General features: G+C 44.7%; 1 protein-coding gene and 1 pseudogene across 9 annotated transcripts in view; one reads left to right on the top strand and one right to left on the bottom strand.

Moving 5' to 3' along the window:
• RALY (RALY heterogeneous nuclear ribonucleoprotein) overlaps positions 1 to 23,019 on the bottom strand; it is a 154,160-nt gene that overhangs the window by 64,174 nt on the left and 66,967 nt on the right. The window contains exon 1 of one of the 9 annotated variants that reach the window (XM_072800659.1): positions 20,991 to 21,173. The exons of 1 other annotated variant lie outside the window; for it this stretch is intronic. The gene's annotated coding sequence lies outside the window, so the exon portion shown is untranslated. Of the gene's footprint in view, positions 1 to 20,272; positions 20,732 to 20,990; positions 21,174 to 23,019 lie in introns of those variants that run through there. 7 more of the 9 variants (XM_072800656.1, XM_072800663.1, XM_072800661.1 and 4 more) reach the window with 7 other exon arrangements.
• On the top strand, positions 1,666 to 15,601 carry LOC140618874 (small ribosomal subunit protein uS12-like; annotated as a pseudogene).

The following is a 23,019-nucleotide window of genomic DNA, read 5'->3' as shown; positions in this document are numbered from 1 at the left end:
TTATGACAACTAAAAAAAAGAAAAGAAAAATGGTAACAACACCCCCAGCATCGTGGGAAGTTAAAAAAAAGTCAATGCCAATAAAACAGGACAGACACATAAGAAGAAATTATGCCACGATTACTTCTCAGTTTCAAAAGGGAGGTGTTTATTTGGAGTTAAATATTGTATAAATGATTCACATCTCAACTCAAAGGACTGGATTTCCTGGGTAACTTGGGGAAGAGGGCAAGAAAGAAGAAAGTAGGTAGAGAAAGAAGGGTAAACAATAAAATTAAAAAGGGGAGGAGGACTGGAAACATACGAAAGAAAGGGAGAGGGCTGGAAAAAAAAAACAAAAATAAAAGGAAAGGGGGTTATAAGAAATAGGGAGAAGGGAAGGAAAGAAGAAAGAAAAAAGGAAGTAAAGAAAGAATTTCCTTTAGGCTGGCCTAGAAACTTAGGATACACTCTAGTAGGAATTCTGGCTAAGGGGATGAGTGGAGTAAGCAGTGGAGCCTGAACTCCATACTTCCTCATTGCTTTTATTCCAACTATACCCCCCATTTAGAATATTCTTCCCACCATATTTGCCAAGTTGAACTTCTTCTAAATCTTCAAGACATATTCAAAGGCTACCAGCTTTTAGAAGCTTCCAAGATTCCTCCCAGTCAGAAAGTAGCTCTCAAGAACTCCCATAAACTTCCACAGAACTTTGTCACATTTGACCTGTAGGACGTAACATTCAGTTTTATACCACGGGTATCAGTACATGTACATTTCCGTTATTCATTCTGCAAGTACTATTTGTGCCAGGATTATTACTGAGGTACAAAAGAAACAGAGATAAGTAGTACACTGTTCCCTGGCTCATAAGATCTCAATTTCATGAATGAGAGCAGTTTTTGGGTGTGATACAACAACGGAGCACAATTATAGAAGCAAAATGTAAAGAAAAATTCTGCTTATGGAGTGATTACAGAAAGGTTCATTGAGAAGATGGCATTTGAAATGATGAAAAAATGAAACAGGAGCTTGTCTGGTAAGGAGGCTGGGAGCTGAGAGCTTTCTACTCAGAGGGAACTGCCAAACAACAAAGTCATTCTGAGCTGAGCAGGAGCACAGGGAAACAGTGGGTGTTACCTTGCTGCTGACAGAAGGCAGCAAAGTGAAGTGGCACCAGACTGCATGAGCCTTGTAGCCAAGCCCAGAGTTTTTATCCTTTCCAACTGGGGTGAGGTGGACCAAAGAGGGAGCAGTTTAAAAACATCTCATCTCCTTATTTAGTTGCCCTACTTAAGAGCAAGTCCCTCAAAAACCCTGGAAACAGGTCCAATCTCAGACTCTGCTTACTACAGAGGCATTACAAGAATTTCCCACAGAAGAGAAGGGCAACAGAGAAAACCAGAGAATAAAAGGGTGATGGTTGGGGTGGAGGAAAGTGATATACACAAGGGAGGGTAGTAGGGCTCAAGAAGAAAGGAGCTGGAGGGGAGGAAACAGAAGCAGCAGGAAAGTACAAGGAGAAACAGATCATGGCACTGAGGTTCCTTGTTGCTAAGCTGTCCTCTACATTTTTCTAGGTAGAAAAAAATAAGGTCAATCTATGCTAGTGACAGAAATAGACCCTTTGTGCTGAGACTGAGTACATTACTAACTGCCACCTCAACCCTCCCTTTGCTCAAGATGATAGAACTGTGCCAAGAAATGGAGTTTGCCCCAGCTCTACCAACCAACCCAAAGTATGCCAAAACACCTTGCCCTATCCATGCCTTAAGTGTGAGTGAGGCAGGAGCACCAAACAAAGGTCTGGACTTTGAAGCGGGGCCTGCCCAGGACCTCACAAAAGCTCTGGTTCCTTCGCTGGACCTCAATTTCATCTGCAAAACAAGAGGAGTAAAGGTGAGGCTCTTTTAAGGGCTAAGATAGCATACGAGTTTATAGAAGCTGTCTCCCAAAGAGAGTGATATGTAATGTGGGAATTTTCCTAACCTATCAAGTCATAACTTCATTCTTTCCACTCTGAGCTATAGCCACTTTGAAGCCAAGAAGTCAGATGCAGAATGGCAGCTGTCCCTGACACCATCATCATCCATATGGCCCTGTCCAAAGTCTAGTTCCTGCCCAAAGTCTAGGTCATAAACAGATGCTCGGGCCCCAGGATATGTTTTGTCTGACCCACATAAATTTATTTAAAAACCTCTGAATTGGGGCAGCCCAGGTGGCTTAGCGGTTTAGCACTGCCTTCAGCCCAGGGCCTGATCCTGGAGACCCAGGATCGAGTCCCACGTCAGGCTCCCTACAGGGAGCCTGCTTCTCCCTCTGCCTGTGTCTCTGCCTCTCTCTCTCTCTCTCTCTCTCTCATGAATAAATAAAATCTTAAAAAAAAAAAAATTAAACAAACCTCTGAATTAACTGCTAACATTTCAAATCAGATCTCATGTTTTTAAAAAGTTAGTTTTCTAGCTTCTCAAAAACATCAGAGTTCTCAGGGCGCCTGGGTGGCTCAGTTAGTGGAGAATCCAACTCTTGGTTTTGGCGCTCATCAGGGAAGTCTATTCTCTTCCTCTGCCCCTCCCCACACATGCACACTCCACCCTCCCCAGTAAATAAATAAATCTTTACAAAAAAATGTACCAGAGTTCTGGAAACCCTAGACCCTCTGCGGTAAAAGTCAAAGGGTCTACTGTAATCCCGCAATTTATTTGATGCCTTCTCATTTTATCTTTAAAAAATTCATATGTGATTTATTTTGAGTAAATTTTTCAATTACTGGTTATAATTTCTAAACTAATTTAACTCCAAAAAATCTGAGTACATTGACACTCTAGGAAAATAGGTTTTATACTGTGATTTTACATATCATGCAATATGCAACCATGTGTCCCACCAGTTTGGGAAACTCCAACATACTTTTCGACTCACTCAAAAATTACTTAGGTCCTATGGTAAAGCATTGAAAAAAACAGTAATTAACAAAATAGACATGGTACCTGCCTTTATGGAGCTCATGGTCCAGTGGGATATAATGGGGAAAATCCATATAGAATAGGGAGCACAAAAAACGCTAAGCTAAGGATCTCAAATAGGGACTTGTCTGTAAAAAGAAAAGGTTTAATTAGGCTTTTGCTGCTGAAAAGTTCTTTCCAGCTCAAAATTCTACTAGCATCACAAGACCTTAGCCCAATATCCCTTTTGAGTTCCTAACACTTATTAGCTTCCTCCCTTTATCTAGGAAATCATGATCAGTTGTCAAGGGAATTACCATGGTGCTCCACATACAAGATGATGATGTTACAATAATTACAAAAAGACAAAGGGAACAGGCATGTAGAAGAGTCACTCAGAAAAGTCACCTACTTTCAACACACAGGAGCTGCTGCTCACTGCAGCTGGGTGGAAGACCAGGAACTAACTCCTAAGTAAACCAGTTTTATATTAGATGTCATGGTGTCTTTCATAAGATGTGGTTTCTTTCATCTTCCACACACACACCCCAAGCTTGTGAGTGTTAGAGACTGCAAAAAATGCTCATTTTATAAGGCCAAGGTTCACTGAACCGTCACTAGTATCACAAGGACACCAAAGTTTCTAATAAAATGGAAGATAACTCATCTAGTAGGACTAAGAGCACTGTAACTGTGCAAAGTCCCTTCAATATTAAAGATATCCACAGGCCCAAAAGGACAAACCAGGTAGCAAAAAGAAATACAGCTGACCAAATGTTTCAAAGAAAAAAGTGCAGGACACCTGGGTGGCTCAGCACTTGAGCGTCTGCCTTCAGCTCAGGGCCTGATCCCAGGATCCAGGATCGAGTCCCACATTGGGCTCCCTGCGAGAAGCCTGCTTCTCCCTCTGCCTATGTCTCTGCCTCTCTCTGGGTCTCTCATGAATAAATAAATCTTAAATAAATAAATAAAATAAAAGAGCTAGTTTGGTGATAAGTAGCAATAGGCACTGGACTTGGATATCACAGAAACAACAGGAAATGATGAGGGCTTTGACAAACTTGAGAACAAATATGCCCTGTCTAAAGAAGCCAGCCAATCAGATGAACAGAAATGAAGAATGTGATTCTTCAAACACAAGCATTTTGCCAAACTGGGCTGGTAATACAGACTTGCTCAAAGATCAGAATCATATCTCTGTCTCTCAAAGATAAAAAAAAAAAAAAGCCAAGCTACAAGTTTCTTAAACATGGACAAGCCAGTGCACAAGGAGTCACGACATAGGGAGTCCCTGGCACAGGGCTCAGGGAGTGAAGCCTTCTACAAAATAGCTACCTGGGTGCTATTTCCACTTCTGTGAATAGGAATACTTCCTCAAAAATCCTCCTCCCTCTTCAGGAGAAATCAGTCACCCTCACAGCCCACATGCCAGAACCTCTGATCTCATATAAGGTATCTCCACTAGAAGGCAGCCCCAATCTTCCCAGGCTGGGGTCCAACTCAAAACAGAAAAACACTGGTCAAGTCAAACAAAAAATATGGATGCAGGCCAGACACACCTCAAGGAGCTGCCAGTTTGCAGTCCCTGATCTAGAGGGTAAGATCCTCTGACTAGCTCTGCACAGTAAGGATTTAGGAGTCCCCTAAGGTTGCATAACTTTTGTCAGAACTGCTTTTCCAAGGAGCTATCCAGGGTCCTAGACTTAGGACTTAGCTTTAGAACCCATGATTCCACAGCCTTCTTTGGCTTAATCCACCATCAAAGGTTCTTTAAAAAAAAAAAAAAAAAAAAAAGAGATTTAAAGGTCTTAGGTACTTTAGGAATACAAATGCCCTGAACCCTACCTCTCTGGACTTTTAACTTTATAGTTAGCTGTGGGTCAGACTGGACTCAGTGCCAGCTGTCTGCCACCAAATTACTACAGACCCAAATCACTGCTCTATATACCACATTTCACTTTAATAGCTTGGCTAGCCAGTAAAATGAAGGCTCAGCAGCTTGGTTCTCTTCAAAAGGAGATCCTGAAAACTCTCATCCCTGAACTGTACAACCAGAAGTTCCTTTGCAAAGAAAAGGACAACTACCCCATTATAGTCAGATGTCCTTGGGAGTGAACAGTACAATGCTAAATGTATGTTCTCCCCTGAATCAAGATAGCATTCCCGTGCTTTACTCCATCATTATTCTATCATCTCCAGACTCCTCAGCATTTCCAAAAGGTGCTAACACACCTTTGCCAAACAGAAAAGAAAAAAAGCCTAGCTGCCCTTGAAATAGTAACTCAATCTAAGGAGGGAAGGTTTATTGCTGGAAGAATTTTGTTTCTTATTTACCAAGTCCTCAAACTAGATTTATGATCGGGGAGAACACGACAAAAATGGTTTTTAGAAAAGGCACCTGGCAGCAGGGAGAAGCATGGCATGGAAGAGGCCAAGATAGGATGCAGAGGCTGGTTAGGAAGCTCTGATAGTCCTGCCATGGCCAAAACAAGCTCCATATCTGAAACAGGGTATGGTCCTACAGTCCTTAGCTGACTACCTGCTCACTGGAGACAGTCTTATTCATGAGTATCATCCACAGCATCTAGTACCTTGCCATCACATGGTGGGCACTCAAATGGTCATAGACCCATAAACCACCACTCCTGTAGAAGTTCTCAGTGTATATATCAAAGAAACTAAGGCCCAGAGAACTTAAAAGTGATCTGCCCAAGGTCACAGAATGGGTGAGTGGTAAAGAGCAAAGAATAAAGGCTTTGGAGGTAAGAAGGTCTGTGTTCACATCCAAGGTTGCTGTGAGGCCTTGGGCAGGTCACTCAACTCAACCCTTTTCGGTCTGTTTTCTCATCTGCAAAATAAGAATACCTACTTTCTGTAGAGTTGCCATGAGGATTAAGACATACTACCCCCTTAGATACAATCACCAATTTACAGGAAATTCAGAACACAGAAAACTCTACAGGAAAAACAATGCTTTTACTTCAACAAATAAAGGCAATAACAACAAATAGAAGTGAAATAATAAATTAAGAGACTTAAAATATGTAAAAAACCAATTAAAATGTATGGATCTTATATAAATCTTAAGTTAAATAAACCGTAAAAATAAGATTGTGACATTTATGAGATAATTGGAAATGTGAACATAATCTGGATTTTGATGGTATTAAGGAATTGTTAAATTTTATAAGGTATGAAAATGGCATTGTGGTTCTGTTTGTTTTGTTTTTTAAATAAACTTTGCCAGGGTGCCCGGGTGGCTGAGCCCATTAAGCGTCTGCCTTCGACTCAGGTCATGATCCCAGGGTTCTGAGATCAAGTCCCACTTCAGGCTCCCTGCTCAGCAGGAAGCCTGATTCTCCCTCTCCCTCTGTCTTTCCCCCTGTTCATCTTCTCTCTCAGGTAAATAAAAATAAAATCTTTTTAAAATAAATAAACTTTACCCCCAATGTAGAACTGGAATTCACAACTCTGCAATCAAGAGTTACATGCTCTCCTGACTGAGCCAGCCAGGCATCCCTGTGGTTATTTTAAAGTCATCCTGTAGAGACATTTGGGTGGTTCAGTTAGTTAAGTGTCTGCCTTCAGCTCAAGTCATGATCCCAGGGTCCTGGAATCAAGCCTCACATCGGGCACTCTGCTCACTGGGGCATCTGCTTCTCTCTTTCCCTCTGCAGCTCCTGGTTTGTGCTCTCTCTGCCAAATAATAAAATATTTAAATAAATAAAGTCATCCCTTAGAAATACATTGTGAAATATTTAAGGGCAAAATAGGACAGTTGAAATTTTCTTCAAAGCACAGGATGAGGTAGTATAAATGAAATATGACTGACTATGACTAAGTGATGGGTATACATCATGCTTCATTTACTTACTCTGTCTACTTTGTGTCTGTTTTAAAATTTCCATGTTAAAAATAATTGGTTAGGTTTCAATCCTGGCAACTCCATTTACTAGCAGTAAGACTGTAGGCATATTCTTAACCTCCTGGTGTCTGTTTCCCATTTATATGAGGATTAACAGGATCTACTTCTTAGGGTTGAGGGGAGAATAAATATGATTTTTATATGTATAGTTAAATTTATATATATATTATTTACATAACATGTAATGTTATGTATATTACATATACATAACATGTAAATGATATAAATTTACACATCTTACATGATTTATAAAGATTTATATACACACACACACAAAACTCAGCACATAGTAACCTTCAATAAACATCCACTTTAGTAGAACACAAGGTACCAAGCATGGTATCTCAACACAGTGAGCACCCAATACATGGCAGCAATTATTAATATGAAACATAGACTTAGATTTAGGACCTCATCAGATTTTTTAATCAAATACTCAACTAGTCTCTTCGACAGAAAGCCAAAAAACCCTCTGGTAAATGTCCCCAGTGGCAGCTCTAACATTCCTAGTCTCTCCTGAAAAACACAGGATGACCTGACACAGAATCAGGATCTGACTAATGTTTAACATGGAAGTGCTGCTCTCTGGAAGCAAGCAGGGAGGGCCACCTTATTTCCCCGAACCAGGTAATTTAAGGCACATTTTCTAATATTTGCTGACAGAACAAAGAGGAAAGGCTCTAAGAAATGATCAATGTTCACATCAGCCTTCAAAGTGATTTGGTAAAACTACAGAAAATAAACACCTAGCTAGGGCCCACCCAGCAGGATAAAAGCTGACAAAGAAATAGCAATTTTTCTCTGAGCAAATATACAATAGATGAGCTCTGAGAGACTACTCTTTAGTTTTGGCATTCCCCTCTCACCCCCTTTCCCTTCTCTTAAGAGAAGACAAATCTCAACATACTTCAAAAGTGTGACTATTGCTGGATTAATTTATTCCCTGAAATGATGTAATTATAGGCAAAGAGGTCATTCTCATCCTTCTATCCAGTTTAAATACAAATTGGCTTGGTAACAGTAGACTTTTTCCACCTGCTCCAGAAGGCTATGAGAAGGCATCATCCACCCTTTAAGAATGAGACACATCCTCCTCCCTTAGCTCATTAGCAGGAATAGCGATGCCACTCAATTTAGTCACTCATGTGTTTCTGTTCAAGATGTTCCCGTCAGACAGAATGTCCTCTCTCCATCTCTAACAGCCTAAAATCTCCTGTGACCATACTTTCTGGGGAAAAAAAGGGAGAAGAGAGAGGGGCACAACAACTGAGAAGGGCTATCTGGGTGTTGCTTCTGTATAGTCTGGGAGATATCTTCCAGTCACAGAAATATTGGTTCACAATCTAAAAGTACAACCAGACAGTATTAGAAACTAAAGTGGTGGGATCCCTGGGTGGCGCAGCGGTTTGGCGCCTGCCTTTGGCCCAGGGCGCGATCCTGGAGACCCGGGATCGAATCCCACATCGGGCTCTCGGTGCATGGAGCCTGCTTCTCCCTCTGCCTGTGTCTCTGCCTCTCTCTCTCTCTCTCTGTGTGACTATCATAAATAAATAAAAATTAAAAAAAAAAAAATTAAAAAAAAAAAAAAAAAAAAAAAAAAAGAAACTAAAGTGGTCCCAGATGATACATGGTCACTATCTTTATCCTATAAAACCCCGTGAAATGCTCATGCCTCCATAAATGTTCCCGGAGTACCACATCCCCACAAATGAAGCAATCTCTCCCTCCTCTGAAACCCCAATCTATTTACCTCTTTATGATACTGTTACCTGATAGTTCATATTATGGTTCTTAAAACTCACTTCTGTAACTATGCACCAGCCAGCATGATTTAAAATGAAAAATATGGGCAGCCCAGGTGGCGCAGCGATTTAGCACCGCCTGCAGCCCAGGGTGTGATCCTGGAGACCCGGGACTGAGTCCCCCATCAGGCTCCCTGCATAGAGCCTGCTTCTCCCTCTACCTGTGTCTCTGCCTCTCTCTCTCTGTCTCTCATAAATAAATAAAATCTTAAAAATAAAATAAAATGAAAAATATAAACAATGCTAAGTGTTGACATGGAGCAACAGGAATTCTCTCTCATGTACCACTGATGAGAGTGTGATCTGGTATGCCTCTGAAAACTGTCAATAATTACTAAAGCTGAACATACGCCTACCCTGTGACTTGAGACTGGAAACACTACTCCCCCTGAAAAGTTTTTCCTAGTCTTTTGCCTCATCACTGCCCGGTCTAAATCATTCCATCATTTTTTCTCCTGGAGGAAGAGGCTGACTAGAGGCTGACTTAGGCCACTCTTCCAGATCACTCCAGACCAGAGAGATCTCCTCTTCTATGGAAAACTCTGCCATTTACCTATTAACTGACAAATGGCTTGTGTATTCTCCTATAAACTGCATCATCTGGTTTTATACGGTACTCTTTTTTTTAACTTTTAGTAACGTTATCTAACTTGCTCACAATGTTATTGTGAGGAATTTAAGATATGGCACTCCATGGGCTCCATAAGTTTGGATGACTGATTTCAGCACTGTCCCCAATCTTAAAGAATAGGCACAGGCAGATTTCCTCTTCTCTAGACCTCATAAGTAATGCTAAATTGTTGGAAGGGTACGCTCAACAGTCCCTCCATTTTCCATTCCTAAGGGCTCTGTGCTGCAAAGTGTTCAAAGAAGGCTAGCACAGACACTGGCAGTGAGCTTCAAGAACCACAATTTAATCACAATTAGTAAGTCACAAGCTGAGCAAATGCCAAAAACCATACCTCAAATAATTTACTTGCAAGCAAAACAGAGAACTATTTTATTTCAAAACTGCATATAAAAAAAACTGATATAATAAAACTTAAAATAATTCAATATGAAACTGAATTTTCTTCCTTCCTAAATAAGAAGCTAGACAGTATCAAATCTTTCTGGAAGCCAGCCAGAGAACTGATGTGAGGAGAATAGGGAAAGCACTAAGCAGATGTCTGGACACCCAAACCTGAAGGACAATGTCATCCCCTACCCAAATGTTCTTCACACACTGCATGTGAGATACCTCAGCAATAGAGGATAAAGGGAGGTAAAATAAAAGGGGAGGGGAGGCACACCTGGGTGGTACAGCTGATTAAGGGTCTGACTCGGGGCAGCCCAAGTGGCTCAGCAGTTTAGTGCCGCCTTCAGCCCATGGCCTGATCCTGGGGTCCTGGAATTGAGTCCCACGTTGGGCTCCCTGCGTGGAGCCTGCTTCTCCCTCTGCCTGTGTCTCTCCCTCTCTCTCTCTCATAAATTAAAAAATAAATAAAAATAAAATAAATAAAATAAAATAAAATAAAATAAAATAAAATAAAATAAAAATAAAGGTCTGACTCTTGGTTTTGGCTCAGGTCATGATCTCAAGGTCCTAGGATCAAGCCCCAAGTCCTGGCTCTGTGCTCAGCAGGGAGTCTACTTAAGATTTTCTCTCTCTCTCCCTCACTCCCTCTCTTAAATAAATCTTTAAAGTCTTTAAAATATATATATATTTTTTTTTTCTTTTTTTTTAAGTGGAAGGCAGGAATGCCTGGGTGGCTCGGTAGGTTAAGTAGCCAGCTCTTGATTTTGACTCAGGTCATGATCTCAGGGTCCTGGGATGTAACCCCAAGTTGGCCATTTATTTTCTCTCCCTCCGCCCTTCCATCTGATCATGCTCTCTAAAATAAATAAATCTTGAGGTACCTGGGTTGCTAAGTCAGTTAAGCATCTATCTTCGGCTCAGGTCATGATCCGGGAGACCTGGGATCAAGCCCCACGTCAGGCTCCCCTGGCTCAGTGAGGAACCTACTTCTTCCTTCTCCCTCTGCCCCTTCCACCTGCTTGTGTGTATGCACACGCTTTCGCTGTCTCTTTCTTCTGCTCTCTCTCAAATAAATAAAATATTTTTAAATAAATAAGGGGGATCCTTGGGTGGCTCAGCGGTTTGGCACCTGCCTTCAGCCCAGGGCATGATCCTAGAGTCCCACATCAGGCTCCCTGCATGGAACTTACTTTTCCCTCTGCTTGTGTCTGCCTCTCTCTCTGTCTCTCATAAATAAATAAATTAAAGATATTAAAAAAAAATAAAATAAAAAAAAAGCGGAGGCAAAACTAAAACTAAACACTGGAAGTCAGATATTCAAACAGGTCTCCTTGTGTAGTGATATATCCATCAATTCTGCTTTTTCTCGTCAGAACCCTCAACCTAAATATCTGGGCCAAGGCAGCAGGAGAAAGAAGCAGCTAGGATCTATCGTACTTTTCAGTCTCCTCAAAACTAAAAGTAATTTGAGGGCAGGAATCATGTCCTGCTTGGTTTTTATGTTCTCCATAGAGAGACCACAGCAGGTAGTCCAAATTCCTGGAAATGAATGACTGAACTTTGGGATGGAAAGCACAATCATGTTACAGTAGCTAGGTAACCTACTTAGCATGGTAACTCTACCAAGACCCTAATTTTAGTAAGAGCTTACTTTCACTGGTGTGAAAAATCAATTTAGAGTGAGTTTTTAAGGTCTGAAGAAAAGATAGGCTTGTGTTCAACTGATCTAGGCATAGCTATCATTATTATACTGACAACACCGTTCCTCAGTGCCAGCTTACAGCTACCTGGAAGAACAAAGTCCCAAAGCCTTAAAATGGTCTGTTTTAAGCCAGGAACAACATCTGACTTCTCAGTGTAGCATGATCATACTTCCAGAAAGAAACCCAGACCTAGAGAAATAATGAGTTATGAAAATTACTTTTTTATATCTACTGCTGAGCTTGCTTTCACTAGCATAAATTATTACAAAGTGGTGAAACCAGACAGACAGATCAACAGACACCATGCAAACTATACCTTTAACTAGGCTTAGTAAAAGCCTTAATAAAACAAACAGGAGACTGCTAAAATACCAGATAAATGTCTCTGGAATGAAGAAAACCTGGCCAATAATATTAAGCTTATAAGCCTGGCCTTCTAAAGAGAATACTTACTTGGAATAAAGCAACGATTCTTATCTTGACAAATAAACAGAACTATTCACTCTCTACAGATGGCATTTCAAGGGCCAGGTAACCTCAGCAGAGGTATCTACTTCATAAAGCTAAACCTCTAAGGAAATGCAAATTTCTGGTCTAGTATTTTTCCAGCACTAGTACTGTTTGGGCATCTTATAGTGTTTTTAACATTTTCTCTTTATTCTATGATTTTAAACAGTTTGCTACATATTTAAATATAATTTTTTACAGTCTTAGACTCCAAGTTGGTCTATGGGACAAAAACTCTCCAAGTTTATAATGGAACTAGCAGGCATTTTGATAAATTCATCTCACAAGCAATTTTTCAGCAATCTGTCCACTCTAGAATGCAATATCCATCTGTTTATATACCAAAAGGTATCTATGAACCCAGAATTTAACCCTCTGACACACTCTCAAAGCTCTAACAAAGCCCTTTCTTCTTCCAAAGATGAATTCACAAGCCACTTGTGTAAAACCAGGAAGTCACCCTATTAAGAGGTAAAAATATCATTCAAGACTATCTAGTCCAACTCTGTTGTTTTAGAAAGGAAGACGGAGATCCCAGAGAATATCAGGTAATGACAATTTACATGTCTTTGGCACATATCAAATGCCTATTTCCCCCAGAGGAACCACACTGGGCGTGTTGGGAGAATGGCAACTTGCACTTCGGTTAGTGGAGCACTCCTGAGCCTGAGCTTCAGAAAAATCCAAGCATTCAACCACAATCAACCCACCCTTACCCCTACACGGAGAGCAGGGGGCAGTGACCTTTTGGGGATATAAAGTAGAACCTACTAATAATATTCCACCCTCCCCGCCTCCTCTGATGAGGTAGAGCCTGCTTATTCACATGAAGGCCATTATAAAGTGACAGACACTAAAACTAAGGAAAAAGAAAGGGTTGTAGAAACAGAAGAGATAATAAGGATACTTGGGCAGATGCCTATCTCTAGTTACTCATTTAAGCAGGGAGAAGAAAGTGAATAGAGAAGGACCTCCAAACCTTTTTTATTCCTCTCTGGCTCCCACCCTTTTGGTCTTTTACAAAATTTCAGGGAGGTCTGAGATTATGATGAAATGGGACCAGAGAAGAAAAGGAGTTGGCCAAGCCCACAAATTGAGTCAGTAGCAGGAACCAAACTAAAAAATCCTCAGGCTCATGACACGGCTTCCAGTTTATCTCACTGCACCCCTCTCTCATCCTGACAGTCTAAGAGCTGTACCCCACCTCAGGTCTGAAACTTTCCTCACAGAACCTAGTGGGCAGTTGCAGGTCAGCAGGCAAACATTACTAGTCATCTTCTCCCCGCTCCAGTTATACATTTTTCTTTAAAGATTTTATTTATTGGGCAGCCCCAGTGGCGCAGCGGTTTAGCGCCGCCTGCAGCCCGGGATGTGATCCTGGAGACCCGGGAGACCCAGGATCGAGTCCCACGTCGGGCTCCCTGCATGGAGCCTGCTTCTCTCTCTGCCTGTGTCTCTGCCTCTCTTTCGCTCTCTCTGAATAAATAAATAAATAAATCTTTAAAAAAAAAAAGATTTTATTTATTCATGAGCGACAGAGAGAGAGAGAGAGAGAGAGAGAGGCGCAGAGACATAGGCAGAGGGAGAAGCAGGCTCCATGCAGGGAGCCCGATGTAGGACTCGATCCTGGGTCTCCAGGATCACACCCTGGGCTGCAGGCAGTGCTAAACCGCTGTGCCACCGGGGCTGCCCCAGTTAAACATTTTATACATGAAGCTAAAATTGAAAAAAACTAGGTTTTTTACAGACATTCATGTGAAAACCCTATCTCTACCCTTTCCCCATCACTGCCTCAGAAAAAAAGGGGGAGGAGAAAAAAGAGGAAAGAAAATGCCTCTCCAAAAGATATACTGTCTAAATCAACATCTAGAATCATAAAACGTTATTGCTAGAAAGGACCCTAGTAGCCATGATTTCCTATCATTATTCAGACGAATAAAGCTGGACCTTTGCCACCTGACAAGAAGACTAGATAGAGTACAGAGTTCCTGACTCCTGTCCCAACAAAAATCCCTCGTGGTCCTTCCCCATTCTGTTCCATCCTGACCTGCCCCATCCCACCCTGTACCTCCACCCACCACTGTTATCTAAGCTACTGAGATCTGCTGCCTTTCTGGACACAAGTTCCTGAAGCTACATTTTACTTATCTTTGTTTTCCCAGTGTCTAGCAGGTAGTAAACACAGGTGACTTAGGGCCACAGTAACACATGGAGAGAGCAGTACCAAAGGAAGTTGTCTGGAAAAAATGTTAAGTCTTCCTTTAGCTTAATAAAAGTAATCTTCAGGGCTAAGCAGGACCTGAATATCCGGGATCTAATATTTCTTCCTTTTCTAAACTAGTGTTTACATCATCCGGTTTAGCCAGGAATAGTTACCAGATATGTTGTACAATACTGTCCCCCCTCACCCTATGCTTCTACCCCCAATCCTCTCCATGGAGAACTTGGCTCAATAACTAGAAGGTAAACGAAAGCAGATTTAAGAAGACCCTTCAAGAGAAAACCACCTCGGGATCCCTGGGTGGCACAGTGGTTTGGCACCTGCCTTTGGCCCAGGGGGCGATCCTGGAGACCCGGGATCGAGTCCCACGTCGGGCTCCTGGTGCATGGAGCCTGCTTCTCCCTCTGCCCGTGTCTCTGCCCCTCTCTCTCTCTCTCTCTCTCTCTGTGTGTGTGTGACTATCATAAATTAAATAAATAAATAAAAATTTAAAAAAATTTTTTTAAAAAAGAGACAACCACCTCATCTCTTATGTCCTCACCTCAATAATCAGCATCCCCATCTATACAACTGCACCAGGTAGAAATCTAGAAATCATCCTTGATTTCTTCCTTACTTACCACACAATAATCTTTGTGTCTCACTGCTCAATTCCTTCTACACATACACACTCTTCATTTGAAACACCATCATCCCCTACCTGTATTACCACCACAGCCTCCTAAACTGGTATTTTTGTCCATGGTGCTCTAGGTCTCCAAACCACTCCCCAAACAGGTAGCCAGATACATCCTTCTAAAATGTCCATAGGAAAAAATAATAATAATAAAAATAAAATGTCCATAGGAGCAGAGACCCTATCACCTCGAAATGAAGTCCAAATTTCTCAACCTAGGCAACAAGACCCTTTCATGACTTGGCTTCTACTCTACCTACCTTTCCAGTCTCCTCTCATTTCTTGCCACATCCACCCATCTTTTGCTTTATGCTCCCCCCAACAATCTTTTTTTTTTTTTTTTTTTAAGATCTTATTTATTGGTCTTTTTGGCTCAGGCCCTTGGCGCCGGCAGGATGGGCAAGTGTCTGGCCTCCGTACTGCTAGGAAGCTCCGCAGTCACCAAGGGGACCAGAAGTGGCATGATAAGCAGTACAAGAAAGCCCATTTGGGCACAGACCTGAACACCAACCCTTTTGGAGGTGCTTCCCATGCAAAAGGAATTGTGCTGGAAAAAGTAGGGGCTGAAAGCCAAACAGCCAAATTCTGCCATCTGGAAGTGTGTCAGGGTCCAGCTGATCAAGAATGGCAAAAAGATCACAGCCTTTGTACCCAATGATGGTTGTTTGAATTTTATTGAGGAAAATGATGAGGTTCTGGTGGATCTGGTTGCAAAGGTCATGCTGTCGGTGACATTCCTGGAGTCCACTTAAGGTTGTCAAAGTAGCCAATGTCTTTCTTTTGGCCTTGTACAAAGGCAAGAAAGAAAAACCAAGATCCTAAGTTTTGGTGGTGAAAACATGACAATAAATTTTTATATACCCGGGATCCCTGGGTGGCGCAGCGGTTTGGCGCCTGCCTTTGGCCCAGGGCGCGATCCTGGAGACCCAGGATCGAATCCCACATCGGGCTCCCGGTGCATGGAGCCTGCTTCTCCCTCTGCCTGTGTCTCTGCCTCTCTCTCTCTCTGTAACTATCATAAATAAATAAAAATTAAAAAAAAAAAATTAAAAAAAAAAATTTTTATATACCCCCAAAAAATTTATTTATTTATTTTTTTTTTTTTTTTTTTTTTATTCATGAGTCACAGAGGTGGGCAGTGCAGAGACATAGGCAGAGGGAAAAGTAGGCTCCATGTTGGGAGCCCGATGTGGGACTCAATCCATGGACCCAGGGATCACGAGGGATCATGCCCTAAGCCAAAGGCAGATGCTCAACCGCTGAGCCACCCAGGCATCCCTCCCCCCAGCAATCTTGAGAAACAGGAGATGTGTTTAACCCCTCTGGGTATAAATAAATAAATAAATAAATAAATAAATAACCCCTCTGGGTCTATTCCTCATTTACAGAATGGAAATAATAGTATGTACTTCTTGGGGTGGCCATAACAAAAAATTAATTAGCACATGTTAAATGCTTAGAGTAGCACCTGATACAAGAAATGCCCAAAAGTCTCAACTACTACACCCTCACCATCTTTAGACTTGCTATTTCTTCTGCCTAGTCAGTCTCCTCCTCAACTCTCCAAATCTCTTTTCCTCCTGCCTTATGTCTATTTTTCTTGAGATCTGGGCTTAGCCAACTTCTCTGAAGAAGCCTCCAAGGCTGGGTTAGTTACCATTCCTCTCTGCTCTAGTAGTGCTTATCCCCATTCACAACACTTGTCACATTACCTGTTTCCTTGCCTGGCTTCCCCACAAGGCTATTATAGACTCAAATCACCAAGCTTAGGGCTGTGCATGGCAGGTGCTTAATAATTTTTCTGTAAATGGAAAACTTTCTAATAATGAATGTCCCATGAAATCGATTCTCAATAAGTAGCCAATTCAAATGTTGGCCAGATGGCTGGCTGGTGGGCAAGACCTTAAAACCCCTCAACTACAGGATCCTGTCCAATAAACAATTCAACACATTCGGACCTCATTATCACACTCAGGAGTTTGGACTTAATACATAGGCAATGTAGGGCGATCAGATCTTTAAGGAAAACCCAACATGCTCAGATCTGTTTGCTGCCCAATTACCCATCTCTGGAACACCTCTCACCTCCACTCCCTGTTGGTTTTCAGGACAAAATTCCAACAACCCTTCATAAACAACACATTCCACCACCTCCCAAATATACAGAAACAAACAGTCAAACCTAAGGGAGTTTTGAAAGGCTAAATGCGGTGGATCCCTGGGTGGCTCAGAAGTTTAGCACCTGCCTTCGGCCAGGGCATGATCCTGGAGTCCCAGAATGGAGTCCCGCATCAGGCTCCTTGCATGGAGCCTGCTTCTCCCTCTGCCTGTGTCTCTGCCTCTCTCTCTCTCTGTCTCTCATGAATAAATAATCTTAAAAAAAAAAAAAAAAAAGGTACCGTTTTCTAGGGTGCCTAGGTGGCTCAGTCAGTTAAGCATCTGCCTTCAGCTCAGGTCATCATCTCAAGTCCTGGGATTGAGCTCCATACTGGGGTTTCCCTGCATGGAGCCTGCTTGTGTCTGTCTCTGCCTCTCTGTGTGTGTGTGTCTCTCATGAATGAATAAATAAAATCTTTAAAAAAAAAAAAAGGCTAAATACATTTAACTCCATTTTAACCACCTGCAAGCAATGAGTACCCATAAACACCCTCTAGGAACCCATAGCTAATCCCTCTTGTGTGACTTTATGGAAAGAGGAGGGTAGAGAGAGCACATTTCATAAAGATAATCCATTTAATCATCCTGTGAGTAGTTCTGATCCGAGCTGCTGTCATAGCACTGCTATTCTTGATCACTGCAGCCCATACGCGCAAATCCTGAATAGTCGGAAAGGCAGGTGCAAAGAAGGGTGGAGAGTCCTCTGGGTTCTATTTCAAGGGTAGGAGGTCTCTTTGGAAGATACAAAAGGGGCAAGCACAGATCTCCAATAAAGGCTGCTGTAATAAGGAACGTCAATCCACAGAGTAGAGGCAAAAGGGGGAAAAGAGCTTAACCAGAGGTACAAACAGTCCTCGGTTTCTGCTCTGGGGCAGCATGCCACACCCCAGTGCAGATAAGGAATAATCATTTTGCATTTACATAGCATCCCGAGGTCAAGGGAAGCACTAAAAGTGCCAGCTTTGCCAGTCACTGAAGGACAAAAAAAATGTATAATTCCACTTATATGAGGTACCTAAAGTAGTTAAATTCAGAAACAGAAAATAGAATGGTTGTTGTCAGAGGCTACAGGGAGAGGGGACTAGGGAGTTAAGTGTTTAATGGGTAGAGAGTTTCAGCTGGGGAAGATAAAAAAGTTCTAAACAAGGATAGTGAGTGGTTATGGCTGCACAAGAGTGTGAATGTACTTAATGCCAGAGAACTGTCCATTTAAAAGTGATTAAAATGGCAAATTTTACCTCATGCACATTTTACCCAGAAGAAGGGGGAAAAAAAACAACACCCCAGCTTTAAAATTATATTGTCAAATAAATAAATAAAAATATATTGTCTGCAATCATCAATAGCATGATCCTGAGCAAGTCATATAACCTATCTAAGCCTGTTTCTTCCTCTGTAAAACAGAAATAATACCCAATTCATACATTTGGCTCTGAGAAATAAATGAGATACCCTATAGAAAGTCCTTACTCCAAGAATTGGTACCTGGTAAGTACTTAATAAACGTTAGCTATTAGTGGGGCACCATAATATGACTCAGTTGGTTAAGGGTCTGCCTTCAAATGAGGTCATGATCCCAGGGTCCTAGGATCAAGCCCTGCATCTGGCTCCCTGCTTAGTGGGGAGTCTGCTTCTGCTTCTGCCTCTGCCCCCTCCCCTTTGCTGGTGCTCTCTCTGGCACTCTCAAATAAATAAATAAAATCTTAAAAAAAAAAAAAAAGCTATTATTTCTACCACTGCAATAGACTTTCACAGCCGTTTCTCACAGTCTCCACACAACCTTGTGAATTTACAGAAAAGCAAAAAGGTTCACAGAGCCACAATGAGTGGCTCAGTTAATGATGCCACATCAAATCCTCTACTCATGAAAGGTGTGCTGTCCTCACTTCTTAATCTGGTGACCTAAGTAACACAAGTGCCCCAACCTTTCTGTATCTCAATTCTCAATTACAGCTGTAAAAAGAAGATGTAAACCAAAGTCTAAGAACTCCCTCACAGAACTGGATTAGAAATCAGATGATTTCAAAAGAGTAATATAAGCCATACGATAACAGTAAATACTAATGAGAACTGGTACACCTGTGCACAAAACCTGCTCTCCTTTTAACGCTAAACCTAAGACATAGAATGGCTGGAACTAACCAACTTTCTCGAGATTTCCATTTACTCAGGATTCCTGGTCTCTGGTCTCTTAAGGCCTGAATAAGTAATTTAGTACTCCTTCAAAGCGGCAAGGGATGGTAGAAATAAAACTATTACTGGACTGCACAGCAGAAGACTGGGAATTCTAGTTCTGATTCTGTCACCAAAGCAGTCTGTGAATGCGGACAACTTTCTTCCAGTGTTAACTGTGTAAGGGGACGAGGCAGATAAAGTTAGACCAGATGATAAGACCCCTTCCAGGTCCCACATACCGCAATACCTAAATTCAGAATTTTGGAAAGAGAGCAGCACAACAGACCTCCAGACTCCAAAGAACTAATGCAAACATCGGGAGACTCCTTCAAGGTGTGGCCTAGGAACTCTGATTTTTAGACACTCCCTACAACAGGGATCAAACACACTGGAAAACTAGAAACTTGCCAAAATTAGTATTAGCTCGTTCACTTTTAGCCCTCTCGGTCTTATTTGAAAATAGGAAAAATAAAACCCTATTTGAAGGTAGGGAGTTGAAGCAGTTGACTTGAGTCACTTCCTGCTTCTCCTCCCCCAACAACTAGGAGCTGTAAATCTAAACCCTATGGAGGGCAGCCCCAGTGGCTCAGCGGTTTAGCGCCTGCCTTCAGCCCAGGGCGTGATCCTGGGAACCCGGGATCGAGTCCCACGTTGGGCTTCCTGCATGGAGCCTGCTTCTCCCTCTGCCTATGTCTCTGATTCTCTCTGTGTCTCTCATAAATAGAATCTTTAAAAAAAATAAAATAAACCCTATAGAGAACACACAAAGTTAGGGGGGAAAGGGATACGCCATGAATAAAATAAAGGAAGAACCTCAGTTAAAATGACTTAAGCCTTCCTTGAGCCAAAAGCCCAGAGATCAGTAATTCATACGAATTTCCCTTCCCTGGGACCTCTCGTATCCTTTCATCCGTAGTATAGTAGACACTAGCTTGGGAGTCAGAGAAAAAGAAGTGACCCAAGGTGAACTCAAAATCCTCTGCACTAAGACCCTACACAAGTTCACACTAAGAAATAAAAAACAGGTACTAATACCACGGCTTTATACTCCTGTGGCTATTGTGAACTATTTTTCCTCTTTGCACCTTGATTTCTGCTTTTGTAAAGGGGGATGACCCCAGAAGGCCGTCGAAGTTCCTGACCAAGTCCATTAAATGTTACCTGTTGGTATTAGACACTTCTCTCCCATATTAGTTCCCGAAATCCACAAACATCCTGCGAGGCGACTTTCTTTCCCCCATCTTACGGAGGGGCAGACTGAAGCTCGGCCGCACTGGGAACTGCGTGAAGTGCGGAACACCGCACCAGCTCGAGGGCCCGTGGCTGCTCCTCTCCGAGCCCCAAGGTGTGCAACGAGCCCAGCAACGTTGGCGGTGGGGGCCGAGGCGGCGCTCAGGCCCGTGGGGAGCGAGGCCAGGCCAGTTCTGTTTGCCTTGGGGAGCCGGCAAGACCCAGCCCCGGAGGGAGAGCCGGAAGGAGCCCCGGCCGGGGCCAGAGCCCGGGCCCGGCCCGCCCAGGCCTCCCGGCGCGGCCTCCGCTCCGCTCCCTCCTCCCCTCGCCGGGCGGGGCGGGGCGCGAGCACAAAGACTCCAACTTCCGAGCGGGCGCGGGCCCACCCCGCCAACTCCTGGCCCAGGCCCGGCCCGCGGGGAGGAAGCGGCCGGGGGCAGGCGCGGATGGGCCGGGCCAGCGACACGGGGTTTGGGGGGAGGTGCGGGGGGAGGAGGCCGGGAGTTACTCTGGTTCCCGGGACGCCCAGAATGGCCGAAAAAAGAGTTTCTAAAAATAGGCAGCAACCCGCGCCAAGAGGTGGATAGCCGAAAAGGAACAAGGAACACTCCCCCGCACCCCTAAGGAGACGCCCGTGGCCCCCACTCACCCGCGCCGAGAGGTCTGGAGGAAGCCGCGCGGCGCGGAAGGAGGCGGTGCCGCCGCACTCGGGGGCGGAAGGGAGGGAGAGGAGGAGGAGGAGGAGGAAGGCGGCCCCGGCCGCGGCGTGAGGAGCTGAGCACACACGCGCGGGAGTCGCCCCCGCCGCCGCCGCCGCCGCCGCCCCCTCAGCTGCTCGGCTGCGCCCGCCCCGCGCCCGCGCCCGCGCCGCTCGCGCGCCCCGCCGCACTGACAGCGGCGCGAGCCCCGCAGCCGCGAGTCCTTCCCTCGGCCGCCACCACTGAAGCGCGCGGGGGCGGGGGCCCCAAACGGCTCTCCTCAGCTCGGCCCCGCCCGCCGTTCCGGCCCTGGCCCCGGGCCCTCCCTCTACCGCACCGCTTTTGTCTCTAGAGAAGGACACGGTGACACAAGCGCTGGGAGTCCGCAGCCCCACCCCGACTTAGCCCGGCTTCCCGAGCGCTTGGGCTCCCCCTACCCCCTCAGCCTCGCTTTGGAAAAGTCCAGAGCTTCGGCGGGGAGAAGGGGAAGGCGGGACCGGGGCGGGGCCTGGCGGGGAGGAGGGGCTGGCGGGGGCGCCTGGAAGGCGGGGCTAAGGGCGGGAAAAGAGAGAGGCTCTCCTCCACCAATAAGCGAGCCGAAGGCGGGGCGGGCCTGAGAGGGTGGCGACGCGCGAGAGCAGAGACGCGGAAGGCAGGCGTGGAAGACCGTGCAGGCCGCGCGGAGCCTGCCGCCGGAGCTGCGCCTGACGGGCGGGGCTGTGGGCGGGGCCTGAGGGAGGCCGTGCCCGTAGGAGGAGCCCGAGGCTGGAGGGAGGCCGAGGCGAGGCTGAGGGAAGCGGAGCCCTTACGGGAGGAGGCCGAAGACGGGGCCGAAGTGAGAACCAGAAAGGAGGAAAAGACTGAAGCGGGGCAGAAGGAGGCGGGCCCGGAAGCCGAACGGGGAGGGAGGAGGGGGCCCAAAGGTGGCCACGGGGTGGGGGCGGGGGGTGGAAAGGAGCCGAAGGAGGCGGGACCCAAAGGCGGGATCCAGTCGGGCGGCTGGAGCTGGCGGGGGGCGGGGCCTGGAGGTGGGCCCCAAACACGGTGGCGGGGGGCGGCCCCCGAGGAGTGCGTGAGGGACGCGGTGGGAAGGAACTCCGGGTCCTTTCATTTTCAGGGAAGCAGGTACGTGGCCTGGGCGAGCCTAGCTCGTTGCAGCCTAGGCTAGGACTGGGCGGAGAGGCGGCGGTTGGCTTGGGTTTGGGGAGGAGGTGCCCCTCCCACCTACAAAGGAGGTTAAATTCAAGTACCTTTACCCTGCTGGGATGCGGGAAATGTTTTATAACCCGATCTGGGTGGTGGTCCTCTCTACTGAGTATTTCTCCTGTCGGAAACTCACCCAAAGCCATTTCCAGCGTCCACGGAACAGCCGGAGGGGTCTTCAAGAGCCCACGGAGACCATTGCCCTTCAGTCCTCAGCTATAGACTTCCTTGAAGGCTGAGAACTGTCCAATTTTCCATGAGGCCGACCTGGGATTTCATGATTGTATTTTTCACATCGCCATCCCCAGAATCTGCCTCAGACAGGACTCCTAAACAGGGCAGAGTTTGACTGGAATCCTGGCGCTGCAAGACCAACAATTACAGCTCCGCTTGTGTTGTTTGATGACCTCCGTGTCTCCCTTCAAAGGAAGAGAGATCATTTTTCTGTTTCTCTCTTTTTTTTTTTTTAGATTTTATTTATTTGGAGAGAGGGAGAGACAGAGATAGCAAGAGAGCGTGAGCAAGGAGGATAGAGAGAAGCAGGTTCCCTGTCCAGCAGAGAGCTGGATGGGGGGCTGGATTCCAGGACCCCAGGATCATGACCTGAGCCAAGGCAGACACTTAATCGACTGAGCCACCCAGGCGCCCCAAAGGAAGAGAAATCGAAATAGAGAAATAGTGGGACGCCTGGGTACCTCAGCGGTTGAGCATCTGCCTTGGGCTCAGGGCATCATCGCAGTCCCAGGGTTTGAGTCCTGCAGCGGGCTCCCTGCATTG

The sequence above is a fragment of the Canis lupus genome, chromosome 26 (genome assembly GCF_048164855.1).
Source record: "Canis lupus baileyi chromosome 26, mCanLup2.hap1, whole genome shotgun sequence".
Taxonomy (NCBI): Eukaryota; Metazoa; Chordata; class Mammalia; order Carnivora; family Canidae; genus Canis; species Canis lupus.
The sequence above is the reverse complement of the archived record's forward strand: the minus strand, read 5'-3'. Positions and strand labels throughout refer to the sequence as shown.